Source organism: Prunus dulcis, chromosome 4, assembly GCF_902201215.1.
Source record: "Prunus dulcis chromosome 4, ALMONDv2, whole genome shotgun sequence".
In the NCBI taxonomy this organism is placed as follows: Eukaryota; Viridiplantae; Streptophyta; class Magnoliopsida; order Rosales; family Rosaceae; genus Prunus; species Prunus dulcis.
This window is the reverse complement of record NC_047653.1, coordinates 19660314-19666405: the sequence shown is the minus strand read 5'-3', so window position 1 is coordinate 19666405 and position 6092 is coordinate 19660314.

Sequence of the window (6092 nt, the reverse complement as noted above, 5' to 3'; positions counted from 1 at the left end):
GTGAAGCAATCGTCTCCATTTATATGTATGTAACCCTAGCGCAGAAGAGACAATCTCCTATTAGGTCACGATCAGAATTGGATCACAATCTCCTAGTTCAATCTTATCAAAGGTACCTTGAATTTCATTCTGTACATCACAATTTACAAAAATGATACAAGTAAGTTTATAAAGGAAAAAATTGTTATTCCATTACTACCTTAGTTTTCTGATACTAGTTTATATCATCAAAATTTATTGTCACTGCAAAATTATAGATTGATTTGCAATTACCATATGGTTATAACACAAAAAATCATTCAACATCTTCCCCTACTAAAGTTATCAATTAGATGACAAGCATAACACTAAGAAACTTCTCGAAAATGGGAATCAAATTCAACAATATTTTATAAAATTACCACGCATAATTTCTTTTCTAAACATGAAACAGCGCGTGATAAACCCGCACATAAAATCAATTAAACACCCCTTTCCTCCATAAAAGAACTATAAAATTAAAATAAAAACATTGTAGTGTCATAGCAAAGCAGACACTATTAATGAACCTTCCCCTACCTCTCTCTCTCTCTCTCTCTCTCTCTAACAACCACGCCTCATGCAACTCCGTCCTAATCCAGATCCAGAGGCACAAGAAACAGTCGCAGTAGCACTGCCATCACCAGTAGCTTCCAATGTGGCAGCATCAAAAGCCTCACGCCATGCCACATGAGGCGGAGTGAGAGCCTTCTCCAGATCTTCCCTCTTGGCTCATAGTCCCAATTTGCCGGTTAAATGTGCATTGACTCTCATCCTCATCCACACTTGAGTCTAGGGTTTCGCTTTTTAATTCCCCCATTTCATCATTAGAAACGTTCGTATCAAAGACATGGGCTCGCATGTCTTGGAAGCGGTGTTTCCCGTTGACACAATAGAGCTTGTTGTCGTTGGTCACGACAAAGATACTGGCTTCTGTCCTGGTCGTCTGTTTGAGGTCACGAATTTCTTTGGACAAAACCATAAACTTATGACGAAGTCGATTATTGTTTCGGTTTATGTTTTGGTTCAGTTGAGATTGTTTGGATGTGTTGTTGGAGGCAATGTTCACGTTCATGATGGCTCAAGATGATGGTGATGAAGGAAGAATGAAAATCTAAGGGCTTAAGGTAATATCTTATATCCAAGATAAAAGAAAAGAGGTTATGATATATGAACCAAGCCTAGAGATGTATTTATAACAGAAGTTCCACATGCACAGATATCTTGCTTTATTTGTTGCCATATGATTGCTTTTGTGTATATGGGTGCCATAAGGAGTCAAATTTTTCTTGCCATATTTGTGGATGCCAAAAAGGAAATTTGGGCTACTTACCAAAAAATTAAAAAAGGAAATTAGAGCTACTTACCCAAAAAATCAAAAAAGGAAAATTGTAATGACCCATCGTAAATTTTCATTTATTTATTTAAATTCTATCGTACCTTGACCATTATGCCTTATTGACAAAAACTTTGAAATTTAGTGGCTAATGTATTTAGGGGTCGTTTGGTACGGCGGACTGTCATGGACTGGACTAAATTCTGGGACTGTCTTGGATTAGCTCGGATTGGCCTAAGCTGGATTAAGTACTGGCCGGCGTTTGGTGATGCGTCGAACTAAGAAGCTGGATTGTAAAAATAGTGAAAACCTATGTTTGGTACTGTGTTGGACTAAAAAAATTATTTAAATATTTAAAATTAATTAGGGATTTTGACCTAAAACTAAATAAATACTGCAAAGAAACCAACGAGATATGTATAATTTATTATATATATAAAAATTTAAAATGTTTTTTAAAGACTAAAACTATCTTTATCTTTTTTTTTTTTTCCTTCTATTTTTTCTTTCTTCCTCCCTTTTCTCTCCTTCTCTTTTCTTCTTCCTTCCCAACCCTGTTTCTTTTTTCTCATTCTCTCTCCCTCCCGATCTCTCTTTGGTTCTCTCACTTTTTTTCTCCAATATTGACACAATGGTATCCTTTTTTTTCTATATCCCCCTCCCAAACCTTTCTCTGCTTCCCTCTCATTTTCTCTCTATTCTTCCCTCCTCCCCCCCTCCCCCTCTTTTTTTTTTTGGTTACAGAAGGGGTAACGCCCCAAAACAAAAACAATTAAATATGACAAGGGGAGGTTTGGCAGGACCTTGAGCATCAACATCTAAAATGGCTCTAAGGAAGGCAGGAGTTTCTTCAAAAACATCGAGGCCATGATTAAACTTGTGACTTTTGGCAGCCAAGGTCTCTTGTTCCCTTTGAAGTCACAGATCCTCATCTTCTTCGAAGTCACAAATCCTCATCTTCTTCGAAGTCACAAATCTCCATTTGGTTTCACTGAGCCACGGTCTATGGTTGGTAATTTTTCGAAAGGTTCAATTGGGCTGTGGTTCCACTGGGTTTGATTTGGTGGTGGTTGATTCAAGTGGTTGGGTTTGAATTGGTGGTGGTTGGTTCGTGTGACTGGGTTTATGGTGGTGATAATTCTAGGTGAAGAAGAAGAAGAAATTGATTCTTGAAGCTTGGATATGAATTTGGTCTTGCGATTGGATTAGTCGGACTTGCGTGTCAAAATAACACGCTTGCTATTTTGCGAACTGCATTTCAGCCTCTCTGTATAAGGAGAGCGAGTGAGGAGGTTTTATAACTATTGGACTCCACAATCCCATTTAACCTAGTCCCCCATTTTACCAAACATGGACTTCAAGGCTTAGTTAGCATAGTCCAGTCTAATATGGCATACCAAACACATTAGAGGCTAATGGTGGGATTTTTATTTGGCCCACGACATAGGGTTCGAGTTCATGAGCCCGTGGTCGCAAAGGAATCTTAAGTGATTGTTAAATTGAAAAGGCTCCATGGGAATTTTTGGAGAAAGGGACACAATTCATAACCCTAGACATCCCTAGTCCTAGAGCAACAACTATTGTTGATACCAAATATTCATAGGGCCTGCCAAAAACAACCGATGGAATAAAAGCCCAAAAATTACTTCATGTGGTAGTTAGGCCCAAAACTAGAAACAAGCAAAGGACCACTTACCTGTGCATTGGGGGCCCAAGGCGAGTAAGGCCAACCAGCCTAACCGTAAGCCCAACATGCCTAACCTATGGGACCTATCCCTAGAGGCCCACACGTGGGCAACCGTAGCGCCATATGAGGCTCACAAAATATCTCTCTGATGCACACTTTTTCCAAAACGAAGAGAAGCATCAGGCCACAATCAATCACCCCCTTAGAAGATGACACGATCAACAGTCCTTAGTCCCACAACGAAAAAGGACAAGAGTATGGTCCAACTTTCCCTGTATAAAAAGGGAGTACTTTTCAAGATAATCTTAATTTTCTCCATATTTGAGTACAATACATTTGGCAACCTCCTTTGAGGAGGAAAGATTGACTTGGCATCAGAGGATGGTTGGTAGACCCACTACCACTTTTCAGTGATTGCCTTATGTTTCTTTGCAAGAATAGAAGCTAGTTGTCGCCTTACATGGCCACTCCAAGTAAGTGTACCATCTAGCATGTTCGTCCATGAGTAAGGGTTGACTTGGTCTGACTCTGACTTGTTGGCAAATTTCATGCATCAACAATTGTTACTCTCTCCTTCACACTCCCATGTCAAAATGTCAAACCAAAGTCATTCTAAAAAATCTTTAAATTGCAAGAAATTCAGCCATGCACTCATTGTCACGACCCGATTCGAGAATAAGGAATATTCTCTAATCAGAGTGTGAGTCATATCATAGTTATGAGAATAAAATCCTACAATCATGATATGATGAGAAATAGAGCCACAAATAATACAAATTTACTTAACAACACAGAATTAGAGTTGCAGTAGCTCGTAGTTAAATACACATTAAGATCCTTATCAAACGGTTGACTACTTACAAATACTAATTATACAATTCCACAATAAAGACCTAGTAGCTTGGTAGAAACCCGCTTCCTCAAACTTCGCCTTGAATCATGCACAATCTATTAAGGTATATGAGCATTCTAATGTCCAGTAGAGTACCGTCAAACCCCTCAAGGTCAACAATAGATACATAAATTATGCAACCATACCATGTAAATTTGCATATGTGGTGATTCCACGAACTCACTCCTTTCTAATCCCACTAATTCATACCTTAGGGCAACAAGCTCCTCAAGGTCAACACTAGATACATAAATTATGCAACCATACCATGTAAATTTGCATATGTAGTGATTCCACAAACTCACTCCTTTCTAATCCCACTAATTCGTACCTTAGGGCAACAAGCCAAAGACCCTAAAATATGAACTAGTGCCCATCCTCCCTTAACCCCATTTTTTATTTACACATTTCTCAACTTTCACTTTTCATTAAAGGCAAAGACCAATTATTGGGACATAGCCCAAAGACCCTTAAAAGTGACATAGCCCAATTATTGGGAAATCAGGAAACCCTATCTCGTGCCCGACTAGTTATATTACCGAATTACCCTTCTGTTTGGGCCTGAAATTCTACGAAGCCCAGCCTATTTAAAACAGCCCACAAGCATGAGCACAGGTTGGGCTTGATGTTTAAAAGAAAAAAAATAGCCCAAGAATTGGAGAAGCCTATGCCATTCTTTCCAGCCACCATAATTAACCTCAAAAATTGGACCAATTCTCTGCACAACCAGCCCATTTTTCAAGAGGCCTATGGATCAAACATTTGGGCCTTTCAGCTACATGAATTAGAAGAGAAAAAAGCCCACACCCTTTTTTGAACAAAATTACAAATATAGCTATGTTTTGAAAAGAATAAAGTCCTATCATTTGTAATTAAAGAACTGATACACACAGTTGTTGCATAAAAAGCCCAGCTTCTGAGAAGATCTCACCACTTGGTCTCTATCCCAAAAAATAAAGATAGCAGATCTTTTTAGGAAGCCCCACGTGAAGTCCTAAACATTGAAAAAAGTCCAGGTTTTTACAAATATGAAAACCTCAACAAATTTATGGAAAGCCCTGACTAAGCAGAACAGGTACTACAGTGCAGTTCCAGCTCAGTAATCATCAAATCTAGCCACTTTTGCTCCTTTCAGACTGAAGAGGCTCAAATTCTGCCCTTTCAAAAAGCCTTCTAGGGCTTGGAATAGATTAAAGCTCTACCAAACTCAAACGTTGGCATCGATTTACAATTGAAACTTGACAGTTGAAGGCGTTGATAATCCAATCCAGCACAAACATGCCCAGTCCAGTTCGGATCAAAAGTAGTTATCCAGGCAGAAATTGAAGTCCGACGCTCTTTTGTCTTTCTTAGAGTTGGTCTTTCCCTTTTGAGCTTTGTAAAAGGCAATTCTGCCTAAAACAGTTCACTTTCTTATCATTTATTCTTGCCAGAACTACTTGTTTTTGTACTGTAAAAAATTGTGAAGTCCTCATCACTCTGAGGCAAGAAAAGAACTTACTTGGGAGATATTCCTCACCTAAATTCACAATCGCTTGTCTAGAAGTCAATAACTTGGGGCGCAAGTTATCTATTTTTAAGAAGTCTGCTAAGATTTTCATTGCTAGTTGTGGCACGCTCATACACAAAAGGAAGTTGACTTGCTGACCAGCAATGGTTTTCAAGCCAATAGGAAACTTTACCCTACCATCACAAGAATAAATCTAAAACGGGTGAACAATTTGGCACGCCCGGTGGGACTTCTCAGTGCACATACTCCTAGAAAACTCTTCTAGTATATGAATATTGGAAGTTCTAGCTAGAATCCACGTTGTTCCATGGAAAGAGATCAAGCAGCTCTCCGAGAATGACTTGAGTTAGAAGAAAGTGATATTAGGCAATCAGCCCATGGCAGTACCAGGAGTAGACATTCTCCAGAAGGCTAAACCATATACCGGAGGCTGTGTTTCAGCAAGAGGCCACAACACAAAGGAGCCAGGATAATCTAAACAACATGATAGCCATGATGCAAGGGTAAGTCAACAGGCAGTTCAGGAAAGACCGAGAGGCTGCTATTGCCAGAATTCCAAACCCATATATGATGGTCCAGCAGCTAGATCTCCCTTTTGGACCTCCACCAGGACTGGCATGGTCATACCAAGAGAATCCTCTCATCACAC